The following is a 27174-nucleotide window of genomic DNA, read 5'->3' as shown; positions in this document are numbered from 1 at the left end:
AATTTAATCGTAAGTGGAAAACATCGCCTATAACAACATATCAAATTACAAGCAAGTGTGCTTGTAGTTCCAGTGATAAAAGTTGAGTAAAAGTTGGTCAGCAGACCATCTTACTTACCCAACTTTTCAAAAGGATACGTAGATAATATTTTGTGTATGTCTTGAATATTTAGTAATAATTATTATCAAGAAATTAAATATCACGTGTCTCAAACGATGAAGGAAAACATCGTGAGGAAACCTGCCTGAGAATTTTCTTGATTCTCTGCGTATGTGAAGTCTGCGAATCCGCATTGAGCCAGCGTGGTGGACTATTGGCCTAACCCTTATCATTCTGAGAGGAGACTCGAGCTCAGCAGTGAGCCGAATATGGGTTGATAATGAATTATTATTGATGTCAAAAATAATCACTTGAGTTTGCACTCAGTGTTTTATTATTGCATTCTCTTGATAGTGACACGCAAACCTAAGCATTGGTCTATGTAATTCAAATTAAACGTATGCAAAATATCAGTTCAGTCAAGGACACTTGTTAAGAATTAAATAGCAAGAATCACCTAAGCATCAGAAACATTTTAGGTTAAATTCGAGTATAGTCATAAAACATCTACTACTTTCACAAAAAGTTTTAATGATGACTCATTAACACAAAATCATCCCAGTGAATTAAAAAAGCAGATGCAAGAGTGCTTAGCATTCATTATTCAACTATAAGAAACTCAGAAAGTCCTCAACTCTTTAATTAGAGAGAGAATCGCGCTACATACAAGCTTCAAACGGAGCTACAATTAGGGGTGTAACGTTTCAAGAGAATTTTACAAAAATACAAGGCAGTTTGCGAAATTCTTCGCTGTGTACGGTTTTCTTTTGAAATGTAAATGAATACATTATTTCGTGTTCATGAAGATTATCATAAGAAAAGTAACTTAAGACCTACTCTTTGAGTAGGTCTTAAGACCTATTAAAAAAACCTATTAAATACAAGGCTTAGTTTGAAGAGGTACTTTTTACAGATTTACGGTTTTATATAAAACCTTAAATTTTGTATTTTGACTAAAATAAGAAATATTTAATTTAATTCAAAATTAAAATGCAGCTGTTTCCATTGACATTTTATACTATAGCCATGTTACGTGCCTACAAAATTACCCCAAAAGTAATCCGAATTTAGCGTCTCCACTGAGCTCACACAATATGCACACTTTTGTGATATATATTTATGTATATACAATTTTTACAGTCCCTAACACACAACTCAACATTATATACATCGGGGAACAGACTAAATTCCACTTCTGATAACTGAGAACCGTAGCCACAGATCAGGTTCTAAGCTTTACGTGTCAAGAATGGCAGATACACAAAGTAACACTATTGATCATTACCGGAACGACCGCTTACCTTACTAATACAGTTGTACCCTCTAACTACAAGATTGATCAAGTATAGCGCTGATACTATCAAATGTAAACCAGGATTACGGTCTGGCAACCGCTAGTAGCAGGGTTGAAGAGCCCTTTTACAACATGTAAACGCTCCCCTTCCCCGCTCGCGTTGCCTCCCAGCCAAGTAACTGACACTGCAATGGCCGGTCTATACGGATAACACACCCACTAGTATATCACTATCACTATTTAAGAAATGGAAGACGATTATTCCGAGAACGCGATTACAACTGAGCTGCTCAACTAGTTGACTACAGTGGGGGCAGGGTGCCTCACTCTGTCAAGCGTATCGGCTACACGCAATTTGGACGCGATGCTATTGGACGAGAATCACATGATCAACCTTTTACAGTCTTATTTATTTAAACAGTAAATAATTAAATCCCAATCACATGAAAATCTGATTCCAATATTATCACAATAATTAACGTAGATTTTGCTAACCGATCAAATAACTCACTCGCCGACATATACAATATTTAGGTCTTATTTGTTTAATTAACTTTCGTTGTTTACTATGGTACTATGAATTTAAGACAATTACCCGCTTTTGTCCGCCTCACTTTAGATGAGCCTCACAGATGAGTGCAAGGCTGGCTCTGGTATTCGTTTGGTTCTCAAGAGATCCCGGAGTGTCTAAAAACGGGGTTGGGGATGGGGTCTAAGTGGGTAAAAAACCCACATATTACGACATCTTTTTCAAAAAAAATGGTAAGATTATGAGTATTTCATAGACACACTATGTTGAAGCGAACCTATGTTCCTATTTTTAGCTGTTAGCCCTCTGATATAAATAAGTCGCTGACGTCATTCCTAAGCATATTTTAACACAATTAATAAGTGTGGGAAGAACACGAGAGGGGGTTGTTTCCAGAGAGTTTTATGAGGGTTATAAATCTTTGTCATGTTTACACGGGAGTTTGGAAGCACTCAAAATGTTAGACAAAATAATATTCTTTGATACTTTATGTCTGGGGTCTTTTATTACTAAACTTAAACAAACTTCGAATACCCTTTATTTTAGGAGAGAAAAGAATTAAAAGATTGCTGCTTGTTTAATTGATTATTCTGTTGCTCTTTTTCCATCAAACGAATGAACTGAATAGTTATTTTTTTAATTAAATAAATATCACACAAAATTACATAAACCAATAAAAAAAACAGTGAACACGCATGTCTTGAGAGAATTCCATTCCTTCCTAAACCCTAATAAAAAGAAAGGACATAGAATGCATTTTTCGGAGAGTTCCATCCCTCCCTAAAGCCACATAATAAGAAAGAATAGCACGCATCGCATATAGAGAGTTTCATTCCTTTCTGCAGCCAAGGAATATAATTTTAAAAGGATATAATTTTGCTTGATTGCAGCAGAGTGCCTGACACTTCGCACATCTCTCTGTTCTATTATAATTGTAATCAACGATTCACCGCATGATTCTGCAATGCGGATGTGTTTCGGCCATTCCCCGCACATGACGGCTAGGGTTGTCACGTGCTATTAAAAAGAAAAATATTCTCAACGGGTATACACAATATACAGTGCATAAGATGTCACTTTCATAGGGACGTCACGTCTTATGTAAAATTAAAGAGATATGCAAAAATGTGTTATTGGGCATTATTGATTTTTGCAAAGCAACTGTGTCCCGCGGTTTCATTCGGGCACAATTACAACGTGTAACTGTATAGTGTAATGTTATGTAGTCTACGGCCTTCCATAATTAATAGGCTCTCCAAAATTTTTAAATGTTATCCTAATTATTTAGATAAGCGTGTTCAAACAAATAAACTCCTCAGCTTTAAATTATCAGTAGAGATATAATGAAAATCCAAACCGGAAGTAAATTAATTTTATAGTCACTTATTATTACGCATATTCTGATTTATTGCTTAATTGACAATATAAATATTATTAACTATCCGACGCCCCGCGTTTATACTGACGTATTTCTCGTCTCCTGAGAATACGTGGATTACCTCTTTATAATATTAGTATAGATAAGGTCACATTTATTTCAGAAAACTGTAACCATAGCTGTAACAACCCTATATCAATATTTGCTCGCTCGGGTAAAATCATATTTTTTGCAAAGCATCGTAAAATCTGGCAGGTCCTAATAATTTTGGGCAAAGGTATGTTTGAAGAGTGTATATTTGGTTCTTTTCAAATTCATGAGAGAGCCATATTTTATAGTAAACAGTTTTTATTCCAGACCAGTGGCCAGTCACGTTTTCGTCCGAGTAATATAATTCCAGTTTCATAATCAGTTTTCATTAATCACGCGAGGCCATAGAATTTTCGGGATAAGAAGTGTATTGTATATGTTGCTAAATAAACTTCCCTATCATCATCATCATCATCATATCAGCCGATGGACGTCCACTGCAGAACATAGGCCTTTTGTAAGGACTTCCAAACATCACGATACTGAGCCACCTGCATCCAGCGAATCCCTGCGACTCGCTTGATGTCGTCAGTCCACCTGGTTGGGGGTCGGCCAACACTGCGCTTACTAGTGCGGGGTCGCCATTCCAGCACTTTGGGACCCCAACGTCCATCGGCTCTTCGAACTATGTGCCCCGCCCATTGCCACTTCAGCTTCGCAACTCGTTGAGCTATGTCGGTGACTTTGGTTCTTCTGCGTATCTCCTCATTTCTGATTCGATCACGCAGAGATACTCCTAACATAGCTCGTTCCATCGCCCGCTGTGTGACTCTGAGCCTTCTTATGAGGCCCATAGTTAGCGACCAAGTCTCGGAACCATAGGTCATCACTGGCAACACGCACTGTTCGAAGACTTTTGTCTTCAGGCACTGAGGAATTTCGGACGAAAAGATGTCGCGAAGTTTCCCGAATGCAGCCCAGCCGAGTTGGATTCGACGGTTCACCTCTTTCTCGAAATTGGACCTACCTAACTGGATCATATGTCCTAGGTATACGTATTCGTCTACAATTTCGAGTGCAGCGTTCTCAACTATAACTGGGTGGAGCGATACATGAGCATTACACATTATTTTTGTTTTGGCCATATTCATTTTTAGGCCCACCTGTTGAGAAACGCTGCTGAGGTCATTGAGCATGGTACTAAGGTCATCCAGAGTCTGTGCCATGATGACTACATCATCCGCGAACCGCAGTTGGGTGATGTACTCGCCATTGATGTTGATGCCAAGTCCGCCCCAGTCCAGAAGCTTAAAGACGTCTTCCAATGCGGCGGTAAATATATAGCTTCGGAGAGATCACATCTCCCTGACGCACTCCTCGCTGCAACTGGATTGGCCTCGTAGTCTGATCCTGAATGCGGACTGACATAGTGGCGTTTTCGTACAAGCACTTCAACGCTTGGATATACCTGTAATCAATTGGGCATCTCTGCAATGACCTTAGCACAGCCCAGGTTTCCACCGAATCGAAGGCTTTCTCATAGTCCACAAACGCTAAGCATAGTGGCTGGTTATACTCGTGGGTCTTCTGTATAACCTGCCGCAGCGTATGGATGTGGTCTATGGTACTAAAGCCTTTTCGGAAACCGGCTTGTTCGGGAGACTGAAAGTCGTCAAACCTATTAGCGAGACGATTCGTAATGACTCTCGAGAACAATTTGTAAACATGGCTTAGCAGCGAAATGGGTCTGTAATTCTTCAGCAAGGTGTTGTCACCTTTTTTGAAGAACAGAACCACCACGCTCCTATGCCACGCCTCAGGCGTCGTGCCCTCGTGAATGACGGAATTGAACAATCGCTGAAGGACTTTAAGTATCGGTTTTCCACCAGCTTTCAGAAGTTCTGCTGTGATTCCGTCCTCACCTGGCGCCTTATTGTTCTTCAGGTGTTTGAGAGCCACACTAATCTCGTATAGGCTGACGTCCAATCTCTGGCGAAAACTTTTGAGCCTCGATTGTTTTCAATCGCATTTTTAATACGCTCGGTATTGAAGTTTCGCAAGTCGCTGGTTTGCGACTTAGAGATCTGTCTACTGATTTGTCGGTATTTTGACGCGTCTGCTGAAGACTGTAATCTCATTTCTTGCCTCTCTTCCATGAGTTTAAGTGTATGGTCTGAGAACTTTTTGGTTCTTTTCGTACGGTGGGTCTTATAGAACTTAGACCCAACGGAATGGACAGTTTCCACGAACCTGTTGTTCAGATCGTCCACAGTTTCGCAATTTGCTAGGCAATCAAAGCGGTTCTGCAGTTCTAGTTGAAAAGACTCGGAGTTTTGGATATGGGCACGAACTTCCCTAACTTCTAGTGAATATCCCATTAAAATTGGTTTACCCATTCCTCAGTACAGACACACACAAAAATGTAAAAAAAGGTTGTTTTTGTTTTGGTATTGAGTAATACAGTTTGTATCTATTGATTTGATTTAGATTTTAAGTAGTAGCAGAGGTTTTTGTGATAGAACTTAGACAAGTAGGTCAAGTCATACATAGCTCTAATGTCATCATCATCATTATCAGCCGATAGACGTCCACTGCTTGACATATGCCTCTTGTATAGACTGCCAAACATCACCTGAGCCTGAGGCCTGAGCTGCAACCTGCCACCCGCTTGATGGCCTCAGTCCATCTAGTGGGGGGCCAACCATCACTTCGCTTTCCGGTGCGAGGTCGCCCTTTCAGCACCTTGGGACTCCAACGTCCATCGGCTCTTCGGACTATGTGCCCCGCCCATTGCCACATTAGTGGCTTGCTGGGTGGTGTTCAAAAGTGCTTGTATACTAAGCCTATTTGAAATAAGTGAATTTTGAATTCTAAATCTATTCCTATTAACAAAAATATAATACTTTTTTTAACATATTTTTAAATTCAATCAAAAAGATATAACTTTAGTAACCGCTATTTTGGTCAGGTTGTCTTTCGACATAGGCCTCCCCCGCGTTCTTCTGTCATCTCTTTTGATTTGACGTCCTTGAAATCTATCCTATTACCTAATTCAAGACCTAAGCTTTATTAAAGCTTACGTAAAATAATGGAATATAATTGGAAAGCCGAGCTCATGTTTGTTTATTCAAATGAATTCCACATTTTTAGCATCAAAATCTGAGGGATGTATTAATTTCACGGGTGTAATTCAAATGTAGGCTGCCAGTGGGTCATGTTCACAATGGACCAAAATTGGTTCATAACACAACACTACACAATGAACAGCCAGGTTTTGTTCACGGCTTTGTTCGCTTGAATGTCTCGATTTTACGTAGGCAGATGAGTATCTTTTTAAATTAACCTTCAACGGAAATACAGCTGTTTTTCTAGATTTGAGTTTCTGTGTGGTTGTTTCCGTAACTTTGAGTTTGTACAACAGTATTGTATCTTCCATTGTCCAGCGTGGCCAGTACTGGACAAAACTTAGTATGGACAACAAAAACATATCGTAATGTTTGGAAGTTCCTACAAAAGGCCTAAGCCCTGCAGTGGACGGGTTCCCAAAGGTTCCCCAATACGTAAGATCAATCTCTATGAGTACTAGCGGACGCCCGCGACTTCGTCCGCTCTTAGTCCGGCCCTATCGCAAATTCAGTTCTTAACGGATACCTACTAACTATAAACTACCTCCCTGCCAAATTTAATCTCTGTACATCGATTGGTTTTCGAGATTTCGTGATGAATGCCCTTTCGCATTTGGATATCTGCTTAAATTTTCTTGATTGTTAGAGATTGCATGTCAATGTGTAAGTAAAGTGTGGTTAATTAAACAAAGAAATTCAGTGTCTAACGTGATAGTTTATTTATTTTATTTATACATTATTTGTAAACAAGGAAGCAAATATATAAGAAAATAGATGTAGGTAGCTATATTAAAGTATACCTACTTCTGGAAAATTAAAATATACCTTACCTGGGAGAGATCACTATGAAGCTTACTAAGTTATGGTATATATTAGAGTTAAATATTGCGAGTGGTGTATAAAAATATCAATATACTATAGAAAAATAAATGAATAAGAAAATGTGTCTCGGTGGTATGAGCTCATTTAAAAAAAATGTTATTGAATGAAAATAGTTTGGAAACCTCTGTCCTGAACTATAGTATCAATCAATCAAACAATTAATCAATTTATTTATTTGCAGATACATGCATGATATATATACAGGTGGTCGGTAGATGTAGATGGTAAATATATCTTACCAACTTGGCACGCAAATTATTTATTAAGTATGTGTTATTAAATTAATTCAAATGACGATTTCATCATTTAAAATTTACATTTTAGTAGCGCACCGATGAGCTTTCTTACGCGTTTATTGGAAGTATACAAGGCCAGTACGAACAGGTTGGGACTGCTCGCGTATACTTTGAAATTCCAATAGAAGCAAAATATATATATATATATATATATATATATATATATATATATATATATATATATTTTTTATTTATTATTCAACAAACAACACATTTGAATTAAGCCTAACCATAGTGCAACACAAACCACAGTTGGTTTTACTGTGCACTGGTTATTATTGCATAATACAATATTTAGGAACAAACAGACCATTATTAACAAACAGAAGAGGATAAATAAACAGATTAACAAACAGAAGAGGATAAATACCAAGAATAATCGTTATAGGGTAGTTAAATAAAAGAAAAACTTTTGAAACTATACATCGTTATTACGCTTTTATCGTGTATATTTTCCAGTTACGTGCGCTTACATATTGTGCGAAAAATATACTGCACTAGTTAAATATAAATTTTGTAAAAATCTAGATTTATGTTAGGTTTGGTTAGAACGTAAACAAACCGGTGCCGCAGGCTGGACACTTAGGTCAATGTTTAGTTTATAACCTGTTATTTCACTGATCCAATTAAGGGATTTGTTCAATTCACTAGATTTATTTAGGGAAAAGATAAAATCGTGTTGTTATTTTAACATTCTCCGTGATTTGATCAAATCCTTTAGGGAATTGATCAAATCCGTGTTTTTATCATATCCCTGCGACATATACTTTACAAACACTAGTAATACGTTTGCATTCTAAATCTGTACTATGTCAGAACACGTTAGTTCAAGCCTTGTATATTTTCTTAAACTAATTTTACTGGATTAGCGTCAGAAAGTAAATGCGACCAGTACGCAGAAATGGATTTTCTAGAACTTTATTTTGTTTTACGTTCTGAAACCATACAGTGCTAAACACTACACTTTCTTAAACTTTCGATAAAAAATAATCAATGATATTCACAATTTAATGATATTGTGCTACTCGCCGAAGTAACTAGCTTCGCGACGGATGTATCCTCAGGAGATGTTGATTCTACAATGTTCAATTGTAAACTTTGACTTTGCTATAATTGAATACCTATTGTAGAGATACTCTTGAGGATACTCCGTTCCATATAGTGACGTATGTTGATTTAAATTGAGTCTATCGATCATCGAACATCGATTCTCTTTCTATAATCGCAAACGTTTTGAAAATTAAAAATTGTATGAGAATGACATTCGTTATCGACGGTTCTAGTTTTCGAAGCGTTAACGTTTGTAGAAAGCGAATCGATGTGCCTACAGCCCCAATATTTTATACTTAGGTAAAAGGTAGTCTTCATATCACTATCTCTCATATTTCAATCTAACTAGCTACTGTACTACAAAATTAGTACAAAATAGAAAATTGTTTTATCCTCGTATTTCTATGAGAAAGAGAACTACGCTGATGAAACTGCAGGGTATCTACTAGTATTTAATAAAATCGGCAAGATGAGGAATTTCTTAAATTGAAGTGCGTAATTTCTTTTTTTATCATCATCATCATCATCATCATCATCATCATCATCATCTTCATCATCATCATCATCATCATCATCTTCATTATCTTCGTCATTATACATTATTAACAGACGATGAACGTCCAATGCTGAACATACGACTCTTATATGGACTTTCAAACAAAATGGTTTCAAACCGCAAGCTTCCAGCGGATCCCTGCAATACGCTGGATGTCCTCAGCTCACATAATGGGAGGTCGACCGCCGCTGCTTTTTCCGGTGCGGGGTCGCCATTCCAACACCTTGGGACCCAAACGACCATTCTTCAAAAGTAATTTCTTTTACTTCATATTTAATTGGAGGGTTAAGAGGGTATATTAGCGATTATGCGACAAAACCTTTTTCTAAATGAAAAGCGCCATTCAGTACTTCCGTTTAACAAGTGGGAAAGTGTCTACGTAGTTTTCCACAATTTAACCGTCGCGTCGTACAAAGGATAAATTGACCCCATTTGTATGGAAAACGCTCGCGGCGATATTAGGGGTCGATGTGATCCGTAATGCATTCAAATAGCGGCCGATAAATGTAATGCGGTTGAAATTGTACATGAAATTCTTCTTAGTTGCTTTCTAGAGTAAAATATGATGGGTTTTTTCGTCGTCGTCGTCATCAACCCATATTCGGCTCACTGCTGAGCTCGAGTCTCCTCTCAGAATAGTCCACCACGCTGGCCCAATACGGATTAGCAGACTTCACACACGCAGAGAATTAAGATAATTCTCTGGTATGCAGGTTTCCTCACGATTTTTTCCTTCACCAATTGAGACACGTGATATTTAATTTTTTAAAATGCACACAACTGCAAAGTTGAAGGTGCATGCCCCGGACCGGATTCGAACTCAAACCCTCCGGAATCGGAGGCAGAGGTCATATCCACTGGGCTATCACGGCTCTATAGAACACTTATTCGGGTCACTGTTGAGAACGAGTCTCTCAGAATGAGAGGTATTAGCCTAAAAGTCCACTAAGCTGGTCCGATTAATTTATAATAATTAAAAGGAATCTCAGGTAAAGGTATGCAGGTTTGCTCTGGATGTTTTCCTTTTTGCTGTTTGAGGCACGTGGGGTTTAATTTTTTAAAATGCACATAACTAAAAAGTTGGGAGTCTATCCTCTGCGGACCGGATTCGCGTTTTCCAACAGATAGAGGTCATATTCACTGGGTTATTACAGTTACGGTACCAACGGTCTCTATAGCAATAAATATGTAACAATGAGTCAGAGAGGTACACACCCACTGATTTTAGCTTATTCCGCTGCGGCTCCTAATCTCAGAAATGAGGAGAATTTGAAGAACCAAAATCAAGGTCATAGCTTACTCTAGTAGCGACGCTGAAGTGGCAATGGGCCGGGCACATTGTTCGAAAAGCCGATGGACATTGGGATCCCAAGGTACTGGACTGGTGACCCTGCACCAGAAAGTGGAGTGTTGGTCGACCCCCCAGTGGGGACTAGGTAGACTGAGGACTTCAAGCGCATTTCTGAGAGCCGCTGGATGCTGGGAGCTCGAGGCCGTGGTGTTTGGAAGTGCCAGCTAGAGGCCTATGTCCAGCAATGGACGGCTGATAATGATGATGATGATGAGCGACCCACATTAGGGCCCGCCCCGGATTCCCAGGAACCCAGCGTCAATCCATCAGGTCTACATTTTGGTTTCTTCCTGACGACTTAATATTATATATTATATTAATATAAAATAAATCTTGCAACAAGTGCATCGGATTGATTCGCCCACACTAACTACAGCAAATTGTGGGCAGACTGCCCAATTTACAGTTTCATCGCCACAAAGGATAAATCGACGCCATTCGTGTAGAAATGCTCGTGGTTATATTAGAGGTCGAGTGATCTGCAACGGATATTATTTTGTTGCTGTTTGTAGATTAGTATGGATTTACGCTTTCTTACGGCCAGTTTCTTCATCGCAAATAACAGTCAAAGTTACGTCATTAATCAAAAACGACGGCCTTATTCACTCATAAATAAAGTCTTCTTTACTACTTACTACTTTTACTGTTACTTTAGCTTTACATGAAGAAACTGGCTGTTAGTGATAGAAACAATATATTAGTACTGATTGAAGTTAATACTCATAATTATTTGATTACGCCCATTAGAAAGATGTTTAACAAGTAGGTATATGTAAAAGATACTTCTTTATAGTGCCTTAGAAAGAACAAATAAATTGTCTCCTGGGTAATATTATTTAGTAACCTAAAATTTAATACTGTATGTATTAAATTTTAGGTAACTAGATACAATGTAATATTTTAAAAATAAAGTAAGTGCCATCAATGTCTGGAATCCAGGCACGGCCTACCTGGTGCATCATGAGTACTATAATAACGAACATTCACTCGGCTCGCGGCGGTCACTTGTACGTAGGTAGGTAGGTAGGTAGGTTGCGGCAAGGGGCCACCACCGTCGGAGAGTTGATAACAGCTGACATCCGGCTGGCCGGCAGGAAAGACGTATAGCAGGCATTGATTAGGAATAGGGCCAATTAAATAATCTAATAAAGGTTATTGAAAGCAAATTGAGAGGAAGCCATGAAGGAAAAGAAAACCAAAAACTAATTTTAGTGTAATACAATTATCATAATATTGAATGATTTCAATATTAAAATAATTAAACCTAAGATCAGTGTTTAATTTATGATTTATATGTTTAAAAGAAGAAAATAAAAGAAATAACTTTGAAAAAACGATATTGCTGCAATATACCTAATTTTAAAATTGGTGCACGCTACAGAATTTTAGTTTTTAGTTAGATTAAACATTGTAGCTGAGAATTTCATTTGTAACGTAGCGTTCTGCGTAGTTCGCAGCGTATGCTAATGCTCTAATTGGTTCTACTGTGCCTTGTAACGCTGTTGTCCTATAACTAAACTGCTATGCTATAATATAACTAGCGGAACCAGCCTAGCTTCGCTTTGCTACTTGATAACATGGCTCCATTGACTAGTACAGTTACGCAAGTCACCAATAAGCTATCGGCGAGAAACAGAATCTTTAGCCGCTTATAATATGATTTGAAGGGAATATTTTCGAGTAGTATCTGCTGTTTTTATGCAACTGACGTGGTATAGTGTCAGAAACCGAAAGGGGTGTGGGGTGTCATCCAACAACTAACAAGTTAGCCCGTTTCTATCTTAGCATGGCATCATCGCTTAGCATCAGGTGAGATTGTAGTCAAGGGACCAAGAGTAAATTGTAAAGAATTAAAAAAAAACAAATACATCACCTTTCTTTTTTATTCAATTAAAATGAATAACATTTTTTTCGTTAGTTTATTCCATGAACGTGTTTTTTTGACCCTGAACTTGTAGTCAGTCAGTTAGGTTTATTTGTCAGGGTTTTTTGGAATTGCGTCCTTTTAAAGAGTTTTAAAAATAATGAATTTATAGATTACCGTGAGTTTTCGTAATTCATGCCTTGTCACCTCGAAATTTAAATAAATTATTCAGTAAACTAGTTATATTAAAAAATCTGAATTCTCTTGAGATCCCTGCTATACAGGTTACACTGAATTGTCACACCAAGCGAAAACAATTACTATACGAAGTTAAATGCACAATTTTCAAGAAAAATAAGAATAATATTATCGCTTAGTAGACAGCCGCAGATGGGTATTTAACGACGTTAGCACGTGACTAGCATACCGAGGTTTTGATCAGATTATAATCCAGGCACGGTTTGAGGCAGATTTCATTTCAGTTGACACTAGGCTTTATACTATTCATGATCCTGGATTATGTATGAGTTAATTTCATACTATTGCTTTCTAAGATCCCGTGAACCCCAGACCTTCGTCATTTTATAAAAGCTGAAAGTTTTTCAGCTCATGCTCCTACTTACTATAAGTAAATACAGTCATCAATTATGGAGTTTGGACCGTGGTGGCTTTGGGAAATTTTAAGGATCCAGACCCTCAACCGTCTAAGTATAAAGTGTAATTTTTTCATGTTTTCCTCGACATATTAATAATTAGCTTCGCGGCAACCCTTCTAAAACTTCTTCTTCTTCTAAAACACAATTTAATTTGAAAGTTCAAGGTCAAGGTCTCTAGCGAAGGAGGTCTATGAAGCCAAGTGTCTGGCGAATGGGGATATCATTTCTCATATTATGCCGATAAAAATATAAAAAAAAGTTCTTTGTCAATAAAAAAAAAGTGTGCGTCTCGAAACGCTCGACAGAAGTGATACCAAACTCTCAGAATAAAGAGCCTACTTTTGACGGCCTCCGTAGCGCAGTGGCACGCGCGGTGGATTTACAAGACAAAGGTCCTGGGTTCGATTCCCGGTTGGGTCGATTGAGGTTTTCTTAATTGGTCCAGGTCTGGCTGGTGAGAGGCTTCGGACGTGGCTAGTTACCGCCCTACCGACAAAGATGTACCGCCAAGCGATTTAGCGTTCCGGTACAATGTCGTGTAGAAACCGGTGTCTTTCATTCTACTTCTAACAAGTTAGACCACTTCTATTTTAGATTGCATCATCACTTACCATCAGGTGAGATTGTAGTCAAGGGCTAACTTGTAGAGAATATAAAAAAAGGAATTTATTCTGAGCTTAAATTAATCTAAGTTGTTTAATAGCAAGCGCAAGCCAGACAAAGCGGCGTAGTAACGCGTTACGTTACCAAGTGGTTTACCCTCCCATAAGCAGTGATCACTTCAAAAAATATTTCAAAGTCCGACACGGACTTGAACCCTCGTGATGCAAACATTTCATGACCCAAAGCTTACCACTGGCCCACAGAGGAAGTTGATATATCTTATCCATTCATAATCCCCATCTCCAAATCTCTTTTATCAACGCTAAAATCTCCCCTAAGTCCACTAAATCCACTAAGCAGTTATAAATCAGGTGGTTTCTATACGCATAAACCAAAATTATTGTCAGGGTGCTATAAAATATTGACCATTTTACCGTTCGGCGTCCTAAGTTCAGCGGATTTATAGCAGTTACGAACGTACCAGTTTATACAGTAGCAGAAAATGTATTTGGAAAATTCGCTCGAAGCTTTTCCTTATACTTTTACGGCGGTAAAGTAAGAAGGCCGTTGAGACAGCTTATTATAGTGACTTGTTTTGTGTTATCCTGTGGAACAATATAAAAAAAAAACAATAATGAAGCTTGGAAGAGTATTGCTGTCTTAGTTACCGTCTATTGATAACCGAGTACTGAGTTTAAAAATAGTTCTTACTATTATTTGAGATGGTGATAAAAATACCAGGCTGATTTATAATGAGCTTCTCCCACTGAGTTGTGTTTGGGAGCCTCATGGTTTTTTTTATTATTCTTTACAAGTTAGGCGTTAATTACATTCTCACCTGATGGTAAGTGATGATGTAATCTAAAATGGAAGCGGACTAACTTGTTAGGAGGAGGATGAAAATCCATACCCCTTTCGGTTTCTACGCGGCATCGTATCGGAACGCTAAATCGCTTAGCGATACGTCTTTGCCGGTAGGGTGGTAACTAGCCACGGCCGAAGCCGCCACCAGCCAGACCTGAACCAATTAAGAAAACCTCAATCAACCCAGCCGGGGATCGAACCCAGGACCTCCGTCTTGTAAATCCACGCATACCACTGCGCCACGGAGGTTATGTTTTAGTTAAACTACAAAATTAATTTACCAATAGATGGCCACGTTTTTTTGTGAGTGTTTTACGCTTTATTTATACATTATTTATACACAGGAACAGGAACTACGCAGGTGAAACTACGGGGCGTCTTTTAGTTTACAATAACGTAAAAAAAATACAAATTCCGTTCAAGAAGAACATGTACTGATTAACTTAAAGAAAAAGGTAGGTATTTGAATTTATTTTTCTTCGTACTGATGTAAATGAAATGGCAAATCGTTTTACAAATTGGTTTCTTGTCGAAGCACGAGATAACATTAACATTGGACCCTGAAGTCAATTGGGCCATAATTGAAAGGCAATACAAATTACAAAGTCAAACTTTTTCAAGTGTCCTATTCTCTAAGCGTATAAACTCGCCTACCTTCGTTGGTATAGGTATAATTGTCGGCTCTAGCCCCTAGTAAATATCGTCAAATTTTTACTTTCAATTGTTAGTTAAAAGAGAAGCAAACAGAAGGGTTTTATAAATTGGACGTGTGTGTTTGTGAGTTAGTCCCTGTTGTTCTGTGTGTCCCAGCAGCCCAAATTTAATGACCTTTATTTTGGCTTTATAGCTAGGTAATGTTGTCTAGATAATTCTTATTCTATATAATTAAAATGTTTAATGAAAATTAGCCCATGAGTCAAGACATCAGCTCATTTCATTTTGTTACACAAATGGTGTTTAACAACTTGCATTTAAAATACATATGTTCCATATGTTCACAATAATTAAATAAGTGAAAGTTGTTTTTAAAAATAAAGTCTCTAAAAAAAGGCTGAAGCTCATCCGGTAACCGGAAAAATAATCGTCTAATAATCGGATAAATATTTATCCAGTAACCGAATGAATGAAATCAACTTATTCGTACGGTTGCTGTATTAGTAGTCACTTAATTTAAAAAATCAGTCTCGCAGACGTCTCGAGGACGAGATCCGATATAATATAACTAGTACCTAGCTTGTTATTAAATGAAGATTTAATAAATGTTTACATAGGGGAATTAAGATTTTGGGTAGTGATATTGCGTGGGCCTTCAAAATGTACCTACTAATTTATTCAGATTGTTTTAAGTAATTATTTAATTAATTAAGAGAATGTTCTCAAACTTGTTTGACCCGTGATTAGTTATGCATAAGTACCAAATTTAATTAACCAACCAATTACCATTAATATTATAATAATTAATTGAAATATCTTTATTGTTGACTGACCCCCTGCAATTTTTCCTGCGTATTTCCCATTCCCGTGGAAACACGGAGATTAAATATAGCATATGCAAGTTGCTAAGTTAATAAAGCCTTTGATTCCTTGGAACATGAATATATATGGGAGGCAATGCGTAGCCAGGGTATTGAACAAAAATATATTCGACTATTAAAGAAGATATACTCGAAAAGTACAGCTCAAGTCAGGCTGGAAACAACGGGGGAAGCGTTTCCTATACAGAGAGGCGTTCGACAGGGAGACCCGATCTCACCCAAGTTGTTTTCAGCAGCCCTGGAAATGATATTCAGGAACCTGGACTGGGACAAAAATGGACTCAACATAAACGGAGAAAATCTAAACCATCTACGTTTCGCAGACGATCTAATTATATTTTCTGAATGTCCCATAAAGTTACAGCAAATGCTACAACAATTATCAAACCAGAGTGCGATAGAGATAGGGCTCTCAATGAACACAACTAAGACAAAAATTATGACTAATGGCACAAAGACATATAATATAGAAGTAAACACGGAAAACATTGAATATGTAGAAGAGTACGTTTATCTTGGACAACTAATATCCATAAACGATATAATGAAAAAAGAAATTGACAGAAGAGTATCTAACACATGGAAAAGATACTGGTCCCTTAGTGAAATAATGAAAAATATAGATATGCCAATTAAGGAGAAAAGGAAAATATACAACACATGCATTTTGCTATGTTTAACATATGGCTGCCAAACATGGGCATTAACGAAAAATTAATAAATAAAATAAATATATGTCAAAACGGAATAGAAAGAAGTGTAACTGGAGTTAGGAGAAAAGATAGAGTAAAGTTAACAAAAATTAAAAAGACTACTAAATTTAAGAATGTGGAAAAAGTATACAAAACACTAAAATGGCAGTGGACAGGACACATGATACGGGAAAAGGGCGAGAAATGGACAAAAACAATTTCAGAATGGTATCCAAGGGATGGTAAGAGGAATAAAGGAAGACAGGTGAAACGTTGGGAGGATGATTTTAAAAAGGTCGCCGGTCCTGAATGGATGAGAATGGCAAAGGACAGAGAAAAGTGGAGATTGTTAGGGGAGGCCTATGTCGAAGGACAAGCTGCTAATTAATAAGAATTATGTATATACTTTAAAATGTAAATCTTAAATACCAGCAGTAATAAAGGCTTATTTTATTTTATTTTATTTTATTTATTTTATTATGCAAGTTGCTGATAATGTAGCTTTCCACAAGTGAAATAATTCAAAGAATTGGTCTAGTAGTTTCGGAGCCTATTCGTAACTAACAAACAAACTTAAAACAAAATACTTACATTTTATCTATAATATTAGTTCAGATTATTATATTTACAGGTAAAGTTTGTAATACTAAGTGCAGATAATAATACTTCCTAAAGCACACGTGAGGAACATTTTACAACAATATTTTTGAAATATTACAATTCTTTTTACAAAATAAAGCAGCTAAAACACCACACAGGCGAACTTTCCGGTAAAAAGTTTCACTTGCTTCTCTTTAATTGCAAATTTTCAGAATAATTATTTGCTTGTTTTACATAATAATATTTTACAGAGCGAACTCAACGTTGCCTGAATGTTTTCTTATTATACCATAGACGTATTTCACTTTGTATTTTTATGTAAAGAAAGTTAAAAATAGTTAAAACCCATAAATTTGAATATCACAAGTACAGTACTTTTGATATGATGATATCAAAAGTACTATATCATATATTTTATATAACCAAGGGCAGAATAATTCTATTTATCCTCACTCCTATAAAAAATAGGATTTGCAGTTCATCGCAATGCTCTGTTGCCAAATGGCGGGGTTTGGAAATTTAAAGATAATGTTAGTTTATTTAATTCTACTCCTCTGCCTCCGATTCCGGAGAGCGTAGGTTCAAATCCGGTCCGCGGCATGCACCTCCAACTTTCAGTTGTGTGCATTTTAATGAAATTACATAAATATCACGTGTATCAAACGGTGAAGGAAAAACATCGTGAGGAAATCTACATACCTAAGAATTTTCTTAATTCTCTACGTGTGTAAAGTCCACCAATCTGCACGGCTATTCTCTAACGGTGTTTTGTACAACTCGCAAGTGAGAGTTTCGAATTTACCGCTATCTTTCTCATTCTGTATCGTGTTAAACAGAGAGAGAATTAGAAACTCGCACTTGCGAGTTATTAAATATTGTTACAGAATAGACTAGCTGTATTGGGCAAAAGTGGTGAACTGGCCTAACTCCTCTCGTTCTAAGAGGAGACTCGTGCTTTTTTGACGGCCTCCGTGGCGCCGTGGTATGTGCGTTGGATTTACAAGACGGAAGTCCTGGGTTCGATCCCCAGCTGGGCCGATTAAAGTTTTCTTATTTGGTCCAGGTCTGGCTGGTGGGAGGCTTCGGCCGTGGCTAGTTACCACCCTACCGGCAAAGACGTACTGCCAAGCGATTTAGCGTTCCGGTACGATGTCCTGTAGAAACCGAAAGGGGTGTGGACTTTGATCCTCCTCCTATCAAGTTAGCCCGCTTTCATTTTAGATTGCACCGTCACTTACCATCAGGTAAGATTGTAATCAAGAGCTAACTTGTAAAGAATAAAAAAAGACTCGTGCTCAGCAGTGAGCCGAATATGGCTTGATGACTTTAATTTTACAAGTTGGTGGCAGAAATAAGCACAGCGGTCACTAACAGCTCTGTACTGTACTGTACTTTATCAATACATATAAATAAAATTGTAGCGTCTCTACGCGATTTCAACTCAACAGTGTTTTCTGAAGTGTTTGTACTTAGTTATTTTTACGAACCTATAACACAATTATAACACAAAAAAAGCTTTTTTAATTAAAAGTGTTAAAAGTAGATTTATGTACATCTACATAAATTATTGTTATTGGTTGTCTTATGTTTTCTCTGCTCTGACCCCCAAACAAAATACTTTTTCTTTCTTAAACAAATTGGTCATGTAAAAATACACGACCTAAATCGTGGGCAGAAAGAAATTAAATATGCCTTTTACAGGTACAAAAAGAACAATAAAGGACATTCCTTTGTGTTCTGCTATCAAAGCGCCAGATGAAAGGAAAATATAACACAATGCCCAATTATGAAGTAAACCTGTTTAGTTGAAACCTCAATAGTTCCAGGGGGCTCAAGACCGAAGGATCACGGGTTTTAAACCCGCCTGCTGCTTTTGTTGTATCCCCCTAAGAGCGGGGGCAAATAAAGCATTGCGGCGGCCGTGCGGCGGCGGTGCGTCGTCTTACATAGAAATATCTGTGGCATGTCACACAATGCGCTCCGGCGCCGCACCGGACTTGTAACCACCGAAACTAGACGCGGAGAGTAAAAGCGTTGCGTCGACGGAGCGGCACCGCTCAGTTATCTATGCGTCACAATATTACTTCATTAACAGACTTAATTAATGATAATAAGACTTAATTAGTGATGGAATGGACCTGCCAATGCATAGCTTTAAGCAACGTGTTAAAAAACATTTTCTTAGTCGAGGTTATTACACCATTGATGAGTTCCTTAATGACAAAGATGCTTGGAGGCCGTTGGATCAGCTTCCAGTTTTACACAGGTAATAAAAGTATAAGAAATTGTAATGTTGTCATCAATTGTATATTATAATATTGAATGATTTTTTTTAAAGAGTAACTGTTGAGTTTCTTGCCGGTTTCTTCTCAGCAGAACCTGCCTTCCGAACCGGTGGTAGAATCTTTACAAATAGTCAACTGACGTATCAAAGGTGCTTGTAAACTGAGCCTACTATAAATGAATTTTGAATATTGACTGTCCAGCGCTGCTACGGCGCCGCTGTTATATGACAACGTTGCGGCGCCGCACCGCTCGTGTGCTCGCTGGTACAGTGAAAGTTTAGCAATGGTTCCTCTGTAGCGCCGCAACTGGATGCGTTGCGGCGCCGCAGAGGAACCAAAGTCACCGACACAGCTCAGCGAGGTACGAAGTTAAAGTGGAAATGTGCTGGAATGGCGACCCCGCACCGGAAAGCGCAGTGTTGGTAGATCCCTCATTAGATGGACGGAGGACATCAAGCGGGTTGCAGGGAGCAGCTGGATGCTGGCGGTCCGAGACCGTGATGTTTGCAAGTTGACCATAGGCTGATAATTATGATGATAAGGACGAAGTTTCCTTATCTATGAATCCAACAATGCACGTAGTCGGACAAGCATTAAACCGTTTTTTTATTTGTGTTTGAACTATCTGTTTACTACACTTTCAGCGATATCCTCTTTTCTTTACTTCGTCTCTTAATCTGTGAGCAAAAAAGACTGACTGTCTGTATAAATGTAGCTTCGATACATAACAATAGCAATATATCAAGATGTATATAGGTAGATCTGAATAGAATACATTTAAATAAAGTACCTATGTAAATGTTTGATTAACCTGACAGACTTGCGAAGAGAAAGTTCAAAAGTTCTTTTTCAAGTAATGTGGGTGGATAAAAAGTCCACGAGCTTGAAACAAAGGAAAGTACTTTCGTTTTAAACTGTTTTAATTAAAAGGGCAAGTTTGGACGTGAATATGCATTTATTAATTCAGAAATGTGATACGTGATAGCCCAGTGGATATGACCTCTGCCTCCAATTAGGGAGGGAGTGGGGTCGAATCCGGTCCGGGGCATGCACCTCCAACTTTTCGGTTGTGTGCATTTTAAGAAATTAAATATTACGTGTCTCAAACGCTGAAGGAAAACATCGTGAGGAAACCTGCACGCCAGAGAATTTCTTAATTGTGTGTGAAGTCTGGCAATCCGCATTGGGCCAGCGTGGTGGACTATTGGCTTAACCCCTTTCATTCCGAGAGGAGACTCGAGCTCAGCAGTGAGCCGTATATGGATTGATAACGACGAATTCAGAAATGGAACGGCGATGGATAGTGAGGCTTGCCACCATACCTTAATGACGACCACGAGTGTCACTCACTGTCAATGACACTCTGTCAAGAGTGTAGCGACAAAGAAGAAGAAGAATTCTGAAAGTTTTTTTTTTATTTTTAAAAGTTAGCCCTTGACTACAATCTTACCTGATGGTAAGTGATGATGCAGTGTAAGATAGAAGCGGGTTAATTTGTTAGGAGGAGGATGAAAATCCACACCCCTTTCGGTTTCTACACGACATCGTATCGGAACGCTAACTCGCTTGGCGGTACATCTTTGCCGGTAAAGTGGTAACTAGCCACGGTCAAAGCCCACCAGCCAGACCTGGACCAATTAAGAAAAACCTCAATCGGCCCAGCTAGGGATCGACCCCAGGACCTCCGTCTTGTAAAGCCACTGCATCGGAGGCCGTCGTACACACACATCACACACACAAACACACACACACACACACACAAAAACACACACACTTACACACACACACACACCTGTTTTGTTTATTTTATTTTATTTTACTTCAGTTTCGCATGTTTTATTGTAATAAACTTACACCTCTTCCAAGCCAGCTGCAATCTTTGACTGCATTGTTATTGATTTCATGTTAATCATATATTAGCAGGTATCGAACCTGTATTGACTAGAGTGAAATTGTTCAAAACTATTTCTGTTTCGAACTTATTTGAAGTTAAAATTTAGATTAGATACATAATTAATTGAAACATCGAACATGTGCCTTGGATAGATTGGCAATTATTATGTCCATAGGGAGTCCATCAAGATCATCTAAATTAATGAAGTTTACAATGTCGTGTTATTGTCTCTGTGATACTTGTACCTATAGTCTGGCAAGTTCGTTGATAACACTCCCATGATATGCGGGCAAAAGGGGAAAAGACTGCGTGGGTGTGAAATCGTGCGTGCGGGGAAATGACGTGCATCAGTCGTGGGTTTTTCATTCATTCATCGCTACACGCCCCCCGGCTTGCGCGCAACTTTAAGAGTATTACGAACGAAGTTGTGAAGCTATAAATTATAATAATTATGTTGACTGCTTTGTTTGTCATGCGGATTGGCAGACTTCACACACGCAGAGAATTAAGAAAATTCTCTGGTATGTAGGTTTCCTCACGATGTTTTCCTTCACCGTTGAGACACGTGATATTTAATTTCTTAAAATGTACACAACTGAAAAGTAAAGAGCCGTGATAGCCCAGTGGATATGACCTCTATGATATGACCACCGATTCCGGAGGGTGTGGGTTCAAATCCGGTCCGGGGCATGCACCTCCAACTTTTCAGTTGTGTACATTTTAAGATATACACAAATGTATAATGGAATTAAAGATAAAATTATGCATGTGTGCGCTCAGTGTTGTAGGCTATTATTCGGATCACTTTTTGCGGTGATTTTGTAGGGACGTAACCGATCTATAGTATAAAATTATCATTGAAAATAGGCCTTTAGGCAGTTATCACAACATAACCTCATAACGGTATGTACTATGTAGGCTAAATCACGTGAAATATTGAACAGATACCGAGTGGCAGGCCGCTGGCAGCCGATTGGCAATTATGTCAGACAGGATGGACGGAATTAACGCGCCAAATGCCGATATTAAGTATTGTTATTACTTTAGCTAACGCACGTGTTTCCGTACGTGCTTCTAATCAAAATATAATTGTTTTGATTTACAATAATTAATATTTAATTTCGTCGTAAACTTTTGTCTTGCCCTGTTGCCCTGTAGGTCAAATCTTGGTTTAACTAAGAAATTAAAAATATCAAGCTTTTTCAATTGGCTATTTAACTTTCTTTCATCATTATCAACCCATATTCGGCTCACTGCTGAGTCTCCTCTCAGAATGAGAGGGGTTAGGCGAATAGTCCACCACGCTGGCCTAATGCGGATTGGCAGACTTCACACACGCAGAGAATTAAGGAAATTCTCTGGTATGCAGGTTCCTCACGATGTTTTTCCTTCACCGTGAGACACGTGATATTATAATAATAATTAATATTTAAGATGCCAGTTACGCCTGTAGGTGTTAGGGGGATAAAATATAGTTTATGAAACTAATAACAAACGCGGCTAACAAAAGGTAAAAGATTTTTCTTAATCGGTTAAGTAGATCAAGAGATTATCCCAACAACCTTACAAAGTTCACATCTATAACAGAAGTAAAGATAATAATTGATAATAGAGTTGAGCCGTGATAGCCCAGTGGATATGACCTCTGCCTCCGATTCCAGAGGGTGTGGGTTCGAATCCGGTCCGGGGGTCAAAAAATATTTCATTTCTTGAAATGTACATAACTGAAAAGTTGGAGGTGCATGCTCCAGACCGGAATCGAACCTACCTATAATGATTACAATCAAATAATCATGTTAATGATCGTGACCGACGGCTCAACATGCTCTCTGAGACTCTAGAGTTCTATATTTAACTCTGAGCTGCCCCTGAACATTTCATAGAAGAGAATAAACAATATTTCATAGACCGATCAAGGACTCGAACCCAGGACCTCATGATTCAAAGTTATATCGCCTATCCACTGGACCAACGGAAAGACTTCAGCGTAATGTCATATCTTCAACTTCCTTCCATTTTTGTAAAAACTTTCGTAGGAATGACATTGACTTCTGAGAAACCCACTTTGAAGCGGGTTTTAAAAACTAGCAAAAGGATTCTTTTGAAAGCATTTTTAATGGCAACGGAAAATAAACTCTATCAAAACCATTTCTTGTTTAAAAGACTTTTACATGTTACCGCACATTACCGCAACAAACGCACAACTCGAAATTTACTACAATTGATTGGAAGTTCCGATTAATGTGTGATTTAATTATGCTGTCATAATTAAACAAATCGCACGTTAATGTATTTTTAAATTATATTGGTTACTACTAATATTTTCATTACAGGATCATGTTGTCATTGATGCAAGTGCAAGAAAAGTATTATCCTGATCAATCACAAAAAAAATAATTATCTAAATGAATTAATTAGAACTTTTTTTTGACTTCGTCAATCCTAAACAGACGTTACTGTTTTTGATTATACCGCGAATTCTATCCTACCAATATTATAAACGAAAAAGTTTGTATGTATGTATGTTTGTTTGACACACAGGCTACTACTTTTGATCCCGAAAAAATCCATGTTTCCCGTGAGATTTGTGAAAAACTGAATTCTACGCGGACAAACTCGCGCGCGTCTTCTAGTATACAAATAAATACTCCAAGATAAAGCTCGGTTCACTACATAGGAGTATTACAAATTTAAGTATTAATGTCCTACTGTAATTTATAATAATCTGCTGCGGCAATTTTCTTAATGTGCCATCAGCTTAATAATATCTGCAAAAGTCTTGAGACTTCTTTTGATAAGGGCACAATCGAAACTTTTAGAAGCCTGAATAGAGCTCGCCACAAATTTGGGAGGGCGTGACTTGCAGAGTCAACGCGGAAGGTCAATCGACCCGAGCGCTTTCACTTGGGAGAGTGTACTCGTTCAAGTAAGAAAAACTTTTATATAAAATATTTATTTTATTCTAGGAAACGTTCGCTAGCATGTTTCAAACATACCTTGATATATTTGCGAAAACCATATGAAACTTGGTATATCTTTTTATGGGTGATGATTGAACAATAAATAATATTCATTATTTGTTGATTTGATTGATTATTCACATTAAAAGACAGTATTAGTTTTTGGGGGCACTATTTTTATAATCGTTTATTTTTATTATTTCACAAATACATAAAATATTTTACATAGATCTGTGATCTCCATACTAAGATTCCCTGTATTGTGGTAATGACATTTTTCTACAGTTGTAAAACAAAAGTAAGTTAGACAGTCTAAAAGAGTGTGAAGGACAAATAATTAGGTAATAATTCATGCTGTAAGAATTGTAATTCAAAATGATTACATTTTTGCTATGTAAACGTGTTTTGGGTTCTTCTAATAAGTGATAATACTATTTATTTAAAAAAAATTCAATTAATAGATGCTAGAGATTTATAAATAAATACGCCTCAAGCTACTCGTTTATTTTGATTGTGCCAGTTGCCACATTCTAAAAATTGCTTGTCAGAGGCTAAAATTTTATAAAAAATTAGAATACGCTGAGCAAATTTTGCTAGAATATAATAATCTGCGTAAAATAATGTTTTTTTATAATATTGAAATTTGTGATATAATGGAAAACACAACCGTTTCCTAAATCCACCTCGAGTAATATAATGAATATAATAAAGAGCAAAAAGATATGTGTATATGATTACTCGTATGAAAATTTTTATTCGTATTCATGGATATGATATGGCTCTATAGTCTACCACCACGTACCTTCGTACTTCTCTTTCGTCTCTTTCGTACTTCTCCTGTAATTTTTTTATCGTAATGCTCTGTGGAAAAGCAGATGTAGAGCGAGCATGATAAGCGGCCGTACGACATAGGTAAATAAACCTCAAATTATTACATTAGTTATATACACTTGAAACAGAAACACAGTGAAGCTGCTTTGCAACCAACATGCGCAAGTCACAATGGACAGGAAAGTTAACTAGAATGTCTAAACGCTGCATACTCTACACCAATGATACGATAGGTGCGGAGTTCACTGGGGAATAAGTTAAATCGATGTTCGCTATACTGTAACTTTAGTACGAGATTGTATCGAAAGGCTGATAGTTTTCGATATTTTATCACCAAAAGGCATTAAAGTAATTGCTAGACATCAAAGTGAAGTCTATGCTTGATGTTTAATTACAAAATAAAATCAATAGCACCGATCAACGGTGTCGGTGCATAAAACAATATGGAAACGTGATTATGAAGTGAGTGTGATAAAAATTATGATTTGATGCATTGTCTTACGATGCCCTTTTTTTTTTTTTAAAGGGCTTCACAGGCTGAATTGGGTAAAGTAGCAGACTCCTGTGACCGGATACTCATGATATTAAAGTTATCGCATGAACTCGCACTACCAAAGTAGTTGGTTTTGGTAGTGTGACAAAAATTTTAGACATTGTTCCTTTTGTGCGCATTGCAGTTTTACTTTCTGTAGCATGGTCTGAAAATTGTTAGCATTTCCCGTAATCCTAGGATGAAACTATTAAAACAAAGTACAACGACGAAGTATTTTAAATGAACATAGTTGAGGAAACCACCTGTTAAAAAAATTTACTAAAATGTCTTGAGTTTTGTGGTCATAAAAATAGAAATTCGCCCGCGAATTGGTCCTCGTGGAATTTAGTTTTCTACAAGCCCCTCGGATACCATGGAATTTTCCAGGATAAATATATGTGTTATTCCAGGCTGTAATATATCTTAATACCAAATTTCAGCTAATTTGGTTCAGTAATCGAAGCGTGAATGAGTAACAAACATTCATATCATCAAAATCATCAGTTTTCGCAAATCTCGGGAAACCATGGATTTTTCGGGATAGAAAGTAGCCTATGTGTCAATCCAGAGTAAAATATATTTCCATTCTAAATTTCAGCCAAATCGCTTCAGTAGTAGCGGCGTTATAGAGTACCAAACATCCAAACAAAGATCCAAACATCCATACAAACTTTCGCGTTTATAATATTAGTAGGAAGTAGGATTTACTGTTCTTTCACGTACTTTGCACGCCGTAAAATAAGGCTATTAATTTACTTTAGGAACATTAAGAAAGGCGATGCATTAAGTAAAATAAAGCCTCCAAGTGATTATCCTACAGAATGCAGTAAAAGGAAGGCATTTTCTCGCCAATTTAAACCTACAACAGTCATTATACAAAATGCGGGCAATTACATGGGAACGGGAACAGCACTCTAAATCTATTTGCGCGGTGAATATTCAACGGATGCATTGGATGCACGCCAGCATATAACGTTCGTCTTTGCACTCTTTACATGTTCAAATTACTGCTGATCTGTACCCAACAAAAGTTCACACTCTCAATCGTCCAAATATTAAGCGTAATAGCTAAGCGAAGCCCAGTGGATATGACTGTAAGGCCAGTGGATATGTATGTATGGGTAGGCAACACCAACTTTTCAGTTATTTGCATTTTAAGAAATTAAATATCACGTGTATTAAATGGTAAAGGAAACACATCGTGAGGAAACCTACATAAATGAGAGTTTTCTTAATTCTCGATGTGTGTGAAGTCTGCAATTCCGCA

This window comes from Bicyclus anynana, chromosome 8 (assembly GCF_947172395.1).
Source record: "Bicyclus anynana chromosome 8, ilBicAnyn1.1, whole genome shotgun sequence".
NCBI lineage: Eukaryota > Metazoa > Arthropoda > Insecta > Lepidoptera > Nymphalidae > Bicyclus > Bicyclus anynana.
This window is presented reverse-complemented; position numbering follows the sequence as displayed.